At 32.3% G+C, this 13,889-nt stretch overlaps 1 protein-coding gene across 5 annotated transcripts in view; it reads right to left on the bottom strand.

Annotated features, from left to right (window-relative positions):
- Positions 1-13,889, bottom strand: part of LOC129798689 (RYamide receptor) — a 156,982-nt gene that overhangs the window by 130,345 nt on the left and 12,748 nt on the right. Inside the window, exon 1 of one of the 5 annotated variants that reach the window (XM_055841959.1) lies at positions 2,581-2,794. The exons of the other annotated variants lie outside the window; for them this stretch is intronic. The gene's annotated coding sequence lies outside the window, so the exon portion shown is untranslated. Of the gene's footprint in view, positions 1-2,580; positions 2,795-13,889 lie in introns of those variants that run through there. 5 annotated transcript variants of the gene reach the window in all.

Genomic DNA, 13,889 nt, shown 5'->3' with positions numbered 1-13,889 from the left:
ACAATGGCTTGCATAGTTTTTCTGAGTAATCTTTCTGATTGTCGCTCTCTGTGCACAAACACAGAATTTTTTGGGATTGCGTACCAAGCGAACAGAAGTCTGTTGAATCATTTTCACAATAAATTAATTCTCCATGGCAAACATGGGCTGCTGGTTAAAATGTACACATACACATGATACCATTTCTCAAGGTTCTTACTGAGTCGAAAACAAGTTGAAGTACACACGGCAATTGGTTGAGATTAGCGGCAAAGACAATCAGAGCCAGTGCCCCCATAGCTCAGTTGGTAGAACATTCGCCTAGACAGCGAAAGGCCCCTAGTTCAAGCCTGGGTAGAGGCTGGAATTTTTTCCTGTCTCTATTTGGGTTAAATTTGTGGGTTAGGAATCACTGGTTCTGATTGTCGCCTCTCTGTGCACAAACACTAAAATTTCTTGGGATTACGTACAAAGCGAACAGAAGTATCTTCAATCACTTTCACAATCTTTCTTCATTCATTTTATAGACTAAATATTCTCAAAGATCAGTTTAAGTCTATTTAGACCTTAAAATTGGAAAGCAGTGAATTTTCTCTATGAATGGCCTCATTCAAAATTTCCCAGGTCATCTAGAAACTTGTCAAAATTAAATAGGAAAAACCGGAGCAGAATTAGGTAACAAATGAAATTTTTCGTCATGTTTAATTTATGAAAAAATCTTTGAATCAGATTGGGAGAGGGGGAGGTGTTTACTCCTAGTCCCCGGCGAGTGGCCTTCAAAGTTGAAGCCAATTTCTCACTTTCACATAGAAATACGTATGGAAATTTTTCTGCACTCGTGATCGTTATGCTAAATATTTAAAAAGTGAGAAGTATTTCCGTATTATAAGATACCTTTCCGTATGGAGGGATAAATATACTAAATTTTTGTTTAAATAATTTTATTTCTTGGAGCACTGTGAGCTGAGTCCGAGATCAATTTAGGAATTGGCATCAAATAGCTCCAAATAAAGAGGCAAACTTGCCAGGCGCTTGGTTTACTCTGAATAAATAGTGCTTTGCACAATATTTTTTCTAAGGCAAATAATAAAAGTCCGCTGTCTAATTCTACCCCCGACTGATTCTTCCCCATTTTCCCCTACTTTCATTTTAAGGAAAGATGATTAGCAAGCTGAAGTTCCCTTCATCCTGTTCTAACAGCTTTAAAATGTAAACGCAAATTGCTGTATGAAAGTACCCCTCCCTCCCCTATAGGGGGTAAGTGGGGCGCCTTTGAATTGGGGCAGCTTTGCAATTGGACTCTTTCCCCCTATTTTTAAATCAAATTGAACCTTATCATGATGTAACAAAGCTTCACAATTGGTTTGTGGAGCTAAATTATATCATGAAAAGGTTGAGTTTAATTTTAAAATAAAAATAAAAAAATATCGAAATTTCAAAGCTGCTTTAATTCAAAGGTGCCCCACTTTCCCCTACTTATCTATTCAATTAGAAAATAAGCTGCAACGTGGAAGAAAAATTCTAATTTTTCTCCACTAGACCAACTTCCTATACTTCTGTAAGACGGTCCAAATGGAATTTTTGGCAAAGTAATAGCATAAATATTTAACGGAACATAAAAAGTCTAAGAGGCTTGAAATAAAATTACACAGAAATGTAAGACAGATTTTATTTTCTTGGCGAACTTGTACTTGAAAATTTTTGCTGAGTCTTTTATGCAATTACCTAAATGAAGGTGGTTTTCTGGGTGGTGTAATGCGTGATAAAATTCTCGCGTGTAAATTGAATTTATCACATAATTTTCTCACTGTTATGTAGTCATGATAGTATGGATTCTTTTTTTACCAACCCCTATATTTTTGTATGTTTGTTGGGATTTTTTTTCTGTAGCTTTCACATTTTTTCGCTGACTTACAATGAAACTTTTAAAGGATTCTTCTTCAAGTTTATAGATGATACATGATATACCTTAATTCATCCCCTGTGGCGTATCAATAATCTAAATGTTGAGTGATAAAATAGCTATAAACTGCACGGAACGTTGCGTGACAACATTGTGACATTCTGTGTGAGTGCGGAAAATAAAAGGACTAAATATTTAAAATTGTATTTACATACTCTATATTTACATACCAGGATGCATATTTCAGTACCTAAGTTCAATACAATAGTTTTGAACAGTGTTTAAATATTAACCAAAACAAATGCTAACGAAAATTCCCTTATTTAATGAAAAACAAACCACATCAAAAAGGTAATATGATAAAAAACTTATTTTATTTGCAATTTTAAATTAAATATCGTGTCAATCATGAAAAGGAGTGCACAGGAAAAGGGGCGCGATAATAATATTTGGGCAAAGGGTGGGAAAGTAAGTGATTGATTGACAGTCTATTGAAGTCTTTGGTGCTGTCTCAAATGGCAAATATAAAACGCCCCTTCGCTGATCAATTAGTTGTTTAAAACATTTGTGGCTTATTCAATTTACCTCAGTGTAATCCAATTCATCTATCTCAAGTTGTAATTCCTTTTGAGCATAAATTAGATTAACGCAGAGGAGACTACTTCAAATCAAATAAATACCCACTCAAGTTACCATACCTAAGATTTTCAACAATAAAATCTTTGTTTCTTATAATTGCTTTCTTCTTCTATTTACGCTGGCGAAACTGAGTGAGAGATCTCTTCAGGAACTGTGTCACTCCTGTCTTTGTACCTATTCCAGCAATAATCTTCCTTTTATCAACACACAAAAATTTAATTCAGTGCTATTCTCAGCGAATGAGAATATTCTACTGAATTCACAAAAGATTGTTATACAATGTGCCATAGTCTTATACCTTCGACCCAGAAACTAACTCAGAGAATTTTCCGCAGAATATTGAATTTAATTTTGAAATTAACACCAAACTTAAACTAATAATATTTCATCTCATGATTAGTTCTCGTGATGGTTTAATTAAATTATCAAGACACTGATTGAACACTTACGGTGTAATTAAATATGTTTACTAAATAAATCTCATATAGTTTCACCTCCTTCTTTTTCATGTTCATTGCTGCGTTTCTGCACATATACAAATACTGTACTAACTCTTTGCAAATCCTACACATCTGCTACGTGCTGTTCATTGTAAGACGTCTGCTCCTATCCAAATTTTGCGAGCTAGTCCTATTTTTTATACATGACATTAAGCAGGGAGATCATAGAGATTGATCGGTGCAATATGAACAAATCATAGAGACTGTTCGGTACTATCAGCCGATCTTACAGACTGATTAGACTGATTATTTAATCAGAGTGACTAACTGGACTTAATCAGTTGATGAACTGATCTGTCACTAACGTTTCACTCGCTAACCATACTTCTTCACCCATTGATGATAAACATGATAAGGGAACCTAATGCCCTAGACCAGGGGTAAAGAAGAACCGTTTGAAACCGAATAGGGCAAAGCACGCTACCTTCGGACGACTCAAGCTTCGGACAATTCAATTTTTTCTCTATGATCCTTATGGATTTCACCCATGGCTCTTTTCCGAATACTTGAGGCATTAGACTAGCTATTAAAATATAATATTACAATTGGCCAAATTCATTTATAACACATTGAAAAAAAAATGTTTTGTGCGAAGCATAAATCGTCCGAAGTTAGCGCGCTTTCCCCTAAACGTCAAAATAAATTTATCCAGGTAACATTTTGATCAGACACACTTTCGACTTAATTTGAGATACGGTTTAATGTAATTATAATCAAAATAATGATCACATTACATATATCCACCAGTTTTTGATTAATCCGTCTCTCGGATTAAGCCGAGAAATGGCTTAGTTAGTGGGAAACTGATGAGAATTTAGTCAAATTGTTATTTTGTTTAGTATTACGTAATCCGACTCTCTGCTTAAGTCGTAAGTATTCCCAGGACATTACTTGAGACATGAAATAATTTTCAAAAATTATAAGAAGAAAATTATAAAATGAAACTAAATTTTTTTTCGTTTTTCAGAATTTATGTATAATTCTAAATAATTTTCATCCGCAAAACATGAATCTTTTGCTGGATTTCCTGGTGGCTTTTTCCTCTAGAACCTATTTATTTGCAACGACCACTTGGGATAAAACGTATCAGATGCAGCATGCCCAAAGGGCAAATGATATCATCGTATCGGGAAAGTTCAACACAGTTTATCAACTGAGACAGCTTCAAAAACATATAAGAAAATGAAAAAAACTGCATTATCCTTTTTCTAAATATGGCCCAATATTTCGCGATTTACGAAATGTGGGGAGAGTTAGGATAAAATGAATGTCATATTCAGGGAGGATGGGTCAGTTTTACGCATGCATAACTTTCAGAAATAATACTTTTTGATAATTAATTAATACCCGAGAAATATTCCACATACTTTTAAAAAAAACCGATACCGAATACTAACTAAATTTAGTTATTTTGAACATTAGTTCATAAACGTTACAAGTTTTTTTTTGTAAAAAAAACTTCTCTATGTTCTCGCCTTACAACGCTTCGGAGATTGGTTGTCTCTTTCCTTAGATATAGGGAAGTTCTTGTCGAGTTTCTGGGAAACTACTTAGACAATTACATACACTTAATTTTCATACATCGCATTTTGAAACGATGTTACCATTTAGACGGTTGAGTATCGAACTGTTCAAACATTTACATCGTTCCAAAAAGTAACGTGTGAAGTCGGTCTATGACTGTGAGGTCTCGGGTTCAAGACGCGACAGCTGCAGATTTTTCAGCAGTAGTATCAAATTAGTCCAGTGAATGGATGAAAAAGTAATGCCTAATGCATTGACAATCAATCGACTAAACTCGAGAGGCTGGTACAGAAACGAGTTCGGCATAAAGAGATCTGTCGATACAAATACACATTCACTGCAACTGATCCAAACAAGGCTGGTCTGCCGCAATAAAGAAAACGGCACTGTTTGTCTACCTCTGGCATACAGAAGCCGAGATATGGAGCTGGAAGACCGCCTTGGAGGTTAAGATGGAATGGAATAATGGGGAGTGCATAATGGGCCCAAATGGCCTGGGTACAGCGGTTCCGAAAGGAATATAACCGACCCATAGACAAAACTGAAATCTTACTAGACATGATTCTTTAGAAAATTATAACATAGGATTGGACTATTAAAAGCAAATAAACTTAGATTAGATTCTGAAAAATCAATAAAATTGGTTGCTATGTATAATATTGAAACCTTCAATAACTGGGCTAAACCTCTAGTCTGAAGACCGTTTAAGTATTCATACCTGAGGTTTTGATAAATTTCTTAACTTAAAGGACTCTTAAAATTCAGTAATTCTGATTGGAAATAATAGAAACCCAAATTACAATCTTAGAAATACAGCCTGATAGGGGAACGTAGGTATGGTTCGCACAGAGTGAACCTTCAAACGATGCGAATTTTCTCTTTGTAAAGAGCTGACCTACCATTTCTCATCTCGTTTCACGAGCTTAATAAGATTTGTCTTATGGCTAAGAAATAACGGACTAGTTCTTTACAAACAAATAGAAAATTTGCGTTGTTTGAAGGTTCACTGTGTGCGAACCATGCCAACATTTCCCTAACCATTTATTAGAAGCCCCTATTTAAAAGTTCAATTTGCAGCCTCGGAAAATATATCAACGCACACCTCTATTTGTTGCAGTGCTTCGCTGTAGTTCTTGTGCATGTACCTACCATGAATGAGATAAGCTACTTTAATCTGTATCTGAAACCTTACTTTGAAGCAGGTGGATGTACAATAATTAGTAGCCCACTAAATACAGCCTAGATAAAGTAACACCCCATATGATGAAGCATTGTGAAGTTGGAACATTCTAATTTTCCTTCGAATAGTTAAGACTTAATGGTTGGAGTGATTGCTTCAAAAATATCTGCAAAGTTAAATGATAATTTAGCACCATTATTCTAAACACTAATCTCGAGGGCATTGCAAAGAGACAAAGGCTACATTTGCAATATATTTCATGGTTAAATAGAAATTGATGACTCTTTGCAGCGCTTGTAATAAATTCAACAAAATGGAAAAATATTGCTTGAGATAGAACAGTGTTTTGTAAAACAGCTGTTGATATCAAAAATCCCCCTGTATGTTTTTTTTATTAGATTATCATTCATTAATCTACAAACTTATTATCCCGAAATTTGTATTATTATTTGGGGCAATAAACAATTTCGTGCTAAATTCTGTCATAAACTTTCTGATGGGTACCATGATTATATTATTCTTTCTCAACAGGTTACGTAAAACTGCTCCAATATAACACTTGGCAGAAAATACAAAAAGACCTATTGAATTTCTGTTTCATATCAAGGGTTTTCATCAGAATTTTCCAAATAATAGGACACAATTTAAATTTGGGTGTTAATAAAGATAGGAGGAATCGTGTGGTGGAAATTAATACTTTGTGAGAAATTACAATTTATTAACACCAAAAGGTTCCCTAACAAATGTTTAATTTGCGTGTCCTTTGAAGTTTTCCCTGGCAATGACTTCTCGCTTTTCGCCTATTCGTGTCTCAGTAGGGAAACCTCTTGGATGGCTCAGTGTGTTTAACAATGTGCTATTGTTTCCTAGTAAACATATTAAAAAACTGGAACCAATTGCGTTTTATTGAATAACGAGAAATTGAGGGTTTTGTTGTTTTTTTTGTTCGGAGAAAAACCTTCTTTGATTAATGGCGTTTGCGGTGGGTAGCCTATATTTTCCCGCTCAATTCAATAAGCTTTAACTTTTGAGTACACAGTATCAGAAATGAGAACGTTTAAACAACATTTAAATTTAAAACCTAATTTTCTTTATTAAATTTTTTTTCTTCTTCTTATAATTGAATCTATCTCTGGCAAATATATTTCCTGTGTGAATTCCTGGCAAATTTTCTATGAAGTTTAAAGAAGAACTTTGTAGCGCAGAACACTCAAAGGAAGAGGCTCCGCAGTGCGTCTTTTTTGGGTAGATTAATGTGATTTTCCAAAGTATTCACCCCGTCAATATAAATAGCCGTGAGGTTGTAACTAAGAGTAATTCACATTCATCAATCCCATGTATTACATCAAAGAAGTATATAAACTAAGAAATATGCTTCGTTAGATAGCAACGATAAGTATCTCAATAATTTGCAATATTCTTCATCAAAATATTGGAATTCTCTAAAATTGTAGTGACGCCACGTAATAGAAATTTCCAAAGTGCAAGTGCAGGACTTTTATTATGTCAGAATAGTTATCTTCTGCATGATCGTTTCAAATAAATTTATAGCATGCATTACCTACATAATCTACTTTTCATACGTGCTAGACATATTATTTATCACCGTGTGATTATTCCATTTCAACCATCTGCAATATTTACAGATGATACGAAATGATATAAATACGTTATCTCTCAACAGAGGTTACTCAGGTGATGTAATATATGTATACCTTTTTTTATTTAATGTCAACGTATTTTATGTGATAAATTATATTCAAAATTTGATGAAAATGCTCTTTGAGTCATGTCAGAATCATATCAAATAATTAACTCACACAGCTTTTACATAATGCTACATTGAACATTAAAGTCAAAGAGTCAATGACAAATCTGCAAGTGGTTCATCTCTTTAAAATTCAAAAATCCTTTGAGTAGATTTAAAGTTCAGCAAATCCCGCGTAATATTTACAAAAATATGATTACTTTAAAAGTTGCATGCAATTTATCATTTTGAACTGAAAGGATGAAAAATGTCTCGAAATAGAAGAAATCTAAAATAGCGTATTCATGGTACGTATATGTACTTACGTATAAGCAAAATGAATAAGTAAAACGACATCTTCAAGATTATTTATAAAATATCATCTTATTTTTATAAAAAATGAATTTAAGATGCACCAAGTACCCTTTTTCCAAGTATGATTTTTTGAGAATATTCCTAAGAGTTAGTAATTTTATTATTACACTGAAAAAAATCCGAAAATGTTAAAATCACATTCCGAAAATGTTTATTTTACCCTGCAGTATTGATCCCAAATCGGTGTAAATATTATGCTTTGTAGGTGTATTATGGGTTAAAGTTACCCTTTTTCATGTTCATTTTACACTTAAAAAGGTGTAAAATTAACATTAAAAATGTTGATATATTTTTACACCTAAGAAGTGTTAAAGTTATGAGGAAAAAAGTTAATCGCATCTCCGTTTTTTCTCAGTGTAGGGGCAACCGCGGTACCATCGAACTAATATATTATAATAATATATTTATAATATTATATTTTAATATCTAGTCCAATGCAACAAATTTCCTGAAAAGAGCCATCACTGAGTGAGAGAAATCCGAAAAAGTTAAAATAACATTCCGGAAATGTTAATTTTACCCTGCAGTATTGATCCGAAATCGGTGTAAATAATACCCTTTTTAGGTGTATTAGGGGTTAAAGTTATCTTTTTTTCATGTTAATTTTACCCATTTTACCCTTAAAAAGGTGTAAAATTAACATTAAAAAATGTTGATATATTTTTACACCTAAAAAGTGTTAAAGTTATGAGGAAAAAATGTTAATCGCACCCTCTTTTTTTTCTCAGTGATGGGTCAAATCCATTAAGAACATAGAAAAGAATTGAGTTGTCCGAAACTTGAATCATTTGAAGGTAGCGCACATTCCTCTAAATCTGTTCCATAGAGAATTACTATGTGTAATTCTTGCCATTCTAAGAGCAGAATAGTACAGTTAAGGGGGAAGTCTAAATCCTTAATCGAAAAACCAAAAGAGTTGAACAAAAAATGGATAAAATTGTGAAATAGTATTTTTAATATTTTTTAAATAAATATTTCGGGACGAAATTTTCACTTTAACGTGCTGTAAAGATATTTAAAAAAAAAATTTAAAGACTGTGCTCCTTTATTTTTGTCTTAGAATTTTCAAAAATACTTTGAATTGGATTCTTCAAACTTTTTGACAAGTTCTTCGATAGTTTATAACATCGATTTAAACAATAATAAAAAATATTGATTTTTGAATCTTGCAACTCGGACTCGCCCCTTAAGTTCTTCTTCATTTCATTTCATTTTGACTTGATTAAATAGAATAACTGTCATTTTTTATAATTCTCTTTATAGGAATTTTCAAAAATATAGTTCACTTAAAATTTAAATCACTTCTCTTCAAGAGCTCTGTCTGATCAGTTAAAATTGAAATATTTGAAAATAAAATTTATATTATAAAAGACAGATATTAGAACTTGCTTGGAACAACCTACCTCTAATATTTTAGCCTAAGTAGATTCTTAAATATTACCACTTGTGAAAATAAGCCACGCCCCCGCAGCATATTTTCTTCTAATGTATTTTTTTGAAAATAAAAATATATAAAAGCTCTTGAGCCTACAAAAACAACATTTCAACTACATATTTTCTAAAATTTTCTCTTAAAACTTTTAAATTAAAATTTCAGAAAATGGGACTTGATTTTCGGACACATTAAAAAAAACTTACTTTACAGTAGTCAGGATTATTCAGAGTAGGTTGATCAGAAGTCAAAAAATAAAATATTTCTTGTCAGAATATGAGTTAAACTCGTACTTGGACGTAGGATGAAACAAATTTAATTAATTACAACTCATTTTACAAGACAAAGCGTATTATTAAATACGACAAAAATGGTAATCTAAACTTTTTATAAAATACTTCTTAATTCTTCACAAATATTGCTCTACATACTAAAATTCCCGTATTACTTTTTAATTAAATAAACAAATTATCATTAAATTCATTCATGCAAAATTTAATTTTTACTGAATCCTCTCACCACAAAGTAAGTTCTTTCAAAAAAGGTCTCCGAAAATTCAATCTCGACGGCTGATTTTTAAAAAATTTCAATTGACAACTATAAAAAATATATATAGTTGTACTTTCATATCCTTAAAAGTTTGAATTAAACTTTTTTTTTATTTTGGCAAAAAAAACTAGAGCAAATATGTTATTTTTTACTCTTCGAGGTTCACGTGATCCCCTTAATTGATATTCAAAAATTAATCTTTGAAAATCTGTTGTTAAAAATTCCCTGGAAAAGAGACAATTTATTGCTATTAAACTAGGCCCCAGAGAATACTTATAGTTTTTCATAAATTTTCGAAAATCTAATAATTAAATTTCAATTTAAAATTAAGAGCATTTAAAGGAGTGTGACCTAATTTTTAGAAATTGAATAAGTAGAAGTGATTTTATGCACGAATGTCACAGTAGGGGAGACTGGGGCAAAAAGTCACAAATCGAAAAATTCAAAATTCAATATCTTCCAAGGCAAGAAAGATAGCGGCTTCAATGTCGTAAGTTTCTTAGAATTCGAACAAGGAATTCAGAAAATAAAAAATATCTAAATTTTTAGCCCTATTTTTCAAATATTTTCCTTGCAGAAAATAACAATTTTTACCTACTTATTTTCAAAAATTGATACACTGGTGAATATTTTCTAAATAATTTGGATTCTTTGAATACGAATCCGCTATCTATTTTAGAATTTCACAAAAGTTCTTTTCTCCAGAAATCCTTTTATTAAAAATGGCCACTTGGGGTAAAAAGTAACAAAAGGTATTGAGGAAAAAGTAACAAAAAAGCGAAGCAATTTCTGATGTCTCACGGCGAAAAGAAACGTCATTACCATGTCTCGCCGCTTATTGTTTGCATTGGTCAAACGATTTGCAGTTTTTTGTGTGTGTTTTTTTTTCTAAAATAGCTTCAAAAGCGCTTTTCTCGTTTTTCACTTTTCTCGTAGAGAAAACGGTGTTTTACAAAGGTGTAGATGAATAAATTTTCTATGAAAATATGTCCTCTAGGTATTTTTTTGAATTTACAGTAGCCCGTAATGAAGCGAATCAAAATATGATAATACCCCATGTCTGGTACTATTTGCCCCAGCATTTTTGAGACTAGTCACAAAATTACCTTTTAGAAATTGGCTCGATAAACGTAATTCCTTACAAAATAGAGGAAAATTACTTTCACAAAGCGCTTTTTTTAAGCACTCGAGTAGCTTGTAAAAAAAAATAAAATATCCGTTTTGTGACTTTTTGCCCCAGTCTCCCCTACCGTAAAAAAATCTGTGCTAAAAACTCCTCTTGTGATCATAATATAAATGATTTAGTTTCTTGTAATTCCCCAAAAAATACAAAGTACCGCGCTACTCCCATGCCTATAATAAATTTCTATATATCCAACTTTGCATATTGTGCATAATTATTCAGCATTAAGCGCTACCTGTCCTCCAATTAAAAGTGAATTGTTTGAAAAATATTTTTGTTGTTCTCTCACTCATTATTGCAAAATGAAATGGTATCTAATGGACCGAGGTAAATCCATTTGGCGGCCAAAAAGCTTTTCAGCTCTTTTAATATGTACTTTCACTGCTCAATAAAAATAAAACAACCCGCAATATTCCACAAAGATTTTAGCTAATTTCCCGCACCATCCCTAAATGTTTCTTTTGGTGATATTTTGTGACTAATGGTAAGTAAAAAGTATTATTATTTACTTAGTTATGAAATGGTTAGGCTTATGTAAGGTATATACTAGGCTTGATACTATGTTTTTTATTTATGAAAAAAGTGTCCTAATGGTGCGTTTGTCCTAAAGCTATTTTATGTAATCCAAAAGCCATCAAATGCCTGTCAAAGACATTCCAAGCTACAAAAAGGTCACAAAAAAAATCTTTTTAGCTGGATTAATTTAGATGGGTTATGTATGTATTCATAGGATTCATGGGAAATATGTGTATTGTCCTAAAAATGCGAATATAGAGCGACTATTTAACCTGGAAGAGTATGTGTCCTAAAAAAAAAGAGCAGGTAAAAACGAAAAGGCTTCCGCATCATAAATTTCGGATTATGCTTAGATTCTTCACATTCTGATTTTTTTTTCTCACAGGATAAGGGTCCGTACATGTGCTCGGGATTTTCAAGAATTGCTGCAATAAGCATTTCATACCATATGATATCATGCACTTAATAAAAGAAATCATAATCAATTCGCCATAAAGTAAGTAGGCAAATAGAGGATATTTAGGTTGTAGTTTAGGAAATAGCATACATATGTTACTTCAACTGGCTAAGCATGGAACACAAAATGAAGACATCTATATTGTTCCATGGGGGTTGAAAGCCATGTGGCCAACATAAACATAATATATGAGTATTGATAGTGTGGTACATCTTCTTCTTCCAATAATGCCATGGATATGGTGTTGAAGCCTTTTCAATTTCGATTTCTTAGTGCGTACCATATAAACAAATCACCCAGTGTTTTCTTTTCACTCTTCCAATATTGAGAAATACTGTTTTCACCTTTTTCCTCTCTTTATTCCACTTTTAAAAATATTCAAGGAATTTCACGCCATTCCCATAATTTGTCTATACATAAAGTTATATTGCATTTTAGGTGGATACTATAAAAAATCTCTATCTTTCCATACATTTGCAGAAAATATTACATTCTTCTGCTAGCTAAGGCAAAATACCTCCTTAAAAAGTCATGAAGCCATATATAGCTATACAATATACATAATGCTAGAGGAAAAGTCTCCTTTTGATATTAATGTCATCACTTATATGGGAGATTTCACCATAAACTAGAGATATACTTAGTGCCTGACTATGCTTGTGACATAAAGTTTGCATACTACTTGACATTTATTTGTGAAAATCATATCAATATGTCTCACACAGTGCCACTGTATAAGGTGTTGATGTTTGCAATTCAAAATTAATTTATTAAATCTTAAAGTTTCATTTATGAGCATCTTTTATGCACACAAAATAGAATACAAAGTTAAACAATATGGCATATACTCCTCAGAAAGACAAATATGAGCACTCTTCATGATTTTAAAGATAAACTTTTCTTATTTCCTGATGAAACTCCTTCAAATATTCACTTCCTTTTTCCCTACATCATATCTTAAGTGACTTTACTTTATCTCTCTCTCGCACTGTACCAAAGAATTCCTTACCCAACTATCGTAAAATGTAACAAAAGCAAGGACGTTAAGTGTGTTTTTTGGCTTTTTGGTTTAGAGACAAAAAGGATCTTTTCGTCATCGTGAAAATGGGTATCCCGCACATATTACATATACAAACTATATATCGATGTACGAAGCATGTGTATGAGCGCACTCAGTTGGAAATAATTTATGTAGTCATGTACAAAGCGACGCATTAATAACAGGGGACGTGTACCATTTGTATGATGCGTCTGAGACTGATGAGGAGGTCCTGGCCGTGATTTAGATTGCACACTTTGGGTGAAAGTGTGTGAAGCATTCAAGATTTAAATTTCCCTCTCTTCAAGAATACTAAAAAAAAAGAAAACTACAAAATAACTGAAGCTGAATCGAGAGGAAATAGGGACAGTATCGTCAAGTATAAATACATGCTATGACACGTGTAGCACATTATATAACTATGCTACAGATGCCACATATTCGCTTTCTTCAGTCTCAAGTTCAAAAACTTTTCTTACCCGAAATTAAAGAAAAATAAACTTATTTCAGAACATGCAATAGTAGATTTTTCTATAAAACTAACTTTAGATAAAGTTTCGGAACAAACTATTTGTGAACTGCAAAAACCAACAATCATGAAAATATTCATCTTATCCATACTGATACTCTATTTTTAATACAAATTGCAAAGAATATCAGCCAAAGGATTTCTTTTGTGAATTTCTTGACCCAAATACAAACGCAGAGTTTGAAATTATTCTTATTCAAAAATATTTTCTTACACATTTTGAGAAAGGAATTTATTTTGCATAGAAAAAATATTTTTAAAATAAAATTCCAGACTTCAGGATAATTCTATTGACCGTTATAACATATAGACGGTAAGCCAAGACGCATACCGGTTT

This window comes from Phlebotomus papatasi, chromosome 1 (assembly GCF_024763615.1).
Source record: "Phlebotomus papatasi isolate M1 chromosome 1, Ppap_2.1, whole genome shotgun sequence".
Classification (NCBI taxonomy): domain Eukaryota; kingdom Metazoa; phylum Arthropoda; class Insecta; order Diptera; family Psychodidae; genus Phlebotomus; species Phlebotomus papatasi.
The sequence above is the reverse complement of the archived record's forward strand: the minus strand, read 5'-3'. Positions and strand labels throughout refer to the sequence as shown.